The sequence below is a fragment of the Mus pahari genome, chromosome X (genome assembly GCF_900095145.1).
Source record: "Mus pahari chromosome X, PAHARI_EIJ_v1.1, whole genome shotgun sequence".
Lineage (NCBI taxonomy): Eukaryota > Metazoa > Chordata > Mammalia > Rodentia > Muridae > Mus > Mus pahari.
Genome location: NC_034613.1, coordinates 142,934,305 through 142,935,648, shown reverse-complemented (window position 1 = coordinate 142,935,648; position 1,344 = coordinate 142,934,305).

Here is a 1,344-nt window from a genome sequence, read left to right as displayed (position 1 = left end):
GCGGGACAGGCGCCGGACGACCGGGCAGGAAAATGCTTTAAAACAGTGATTTCATGCAAGTCAATGGTAGGAGTCATAAAAGAGATGCGTATCTGAAAATACCTGGAAAGAGTCGAAGAATGCTGTCCAATAGGCCAGAGAGATTGCTCAGCTGTGAAGAGCAATGGGTTCCCCAAAATAATGGGTTTTATGGGTAAGGAAAATGCAGATCTTACAAGTCATTCTTTTCTCCCAATATTACCTGGCTATGCAACTTCAGAGCCAAGTTGAGCCTCCTTTCCTCTTGTAATTCCTGTTAAAAATAACAACCAAGGCTGCCCCATATGAGAAACTGGCTAAAATGTAGAATGAGTAGATCCAACACAGCATTGCCTTCCCTAAACAGTGTGAGAAGAAAAAAAAGAATGAACACAAAGGGCTCAAAGAAAAGCAAGTGATAGAATAGCTGAAAAACTGGTTTCATGAGGCTGGAGAGAGAACTTTGTGGGTAAGAGCACTTGCTGAGTAAGTATGAGGACCAGTGGGAGGATCACTCGGGCTTGCTGGCAATCAGCGTAGGTCCACATTCCCTTAGTTAACTCTGTTTCAAAGGAGTAAGGCCAAGAGTAACAGAGGATGACATACATCTCCCAGCGTACTTCATTCACTTGTGCACGTATAACACACACACACACACACACACAAACACACACAGAGTGAGATTTTTAGTTGTCTAAGCTACAGACAGACTTATCTTCTTGAGTTCAATCAAGAGCCATAGACAATTTAAGCATATATTTAATAAAGCTAAGCAAAGCAAATACTCCAAAGAGAGAGTCAAGTGAGCTGTCACAGGGCAGGGAGCTGGTCAGTGGGTTGCGCAGTGTGAATTTTAAAGAGTTCATAAATATTTTTAAGTAGATGGCATCTTCTTCTATTATGATGGACTGAAGCTCCTTTTCAAGGTATTTCTTCTCATAATATAGAAAAACCCACGAAAGTGGAAGAGGGATCCAAACAAGTGATATTTTAAAGATGTCAGATTTATTGAGACTGCCGTCCCTTCATCAGTGCCTGTGTAGAGGAGAGTGCCAGGATGCTTTACTTTGATTTGTTGGTGTCAGAGGGCTTTACTGTCAGACCCTAGAAGTTACTCTGCTCAGGTCTTTGTTCTATAGACCAACACAAGCCATTCACAGTGGAGCTGCCCTCTCTTGAAATCTCTTCTTTCCAATTTTTACCAATCCTAAATCTGATAGAGTACTAATATCCAATATATACAAAGAGCTCAAGAAGCTGGACTCCAGAAACTCAAAAAAACCCATTAAAAAACGGGGTACAGAGCTAAATAAAGAATTCTCAACT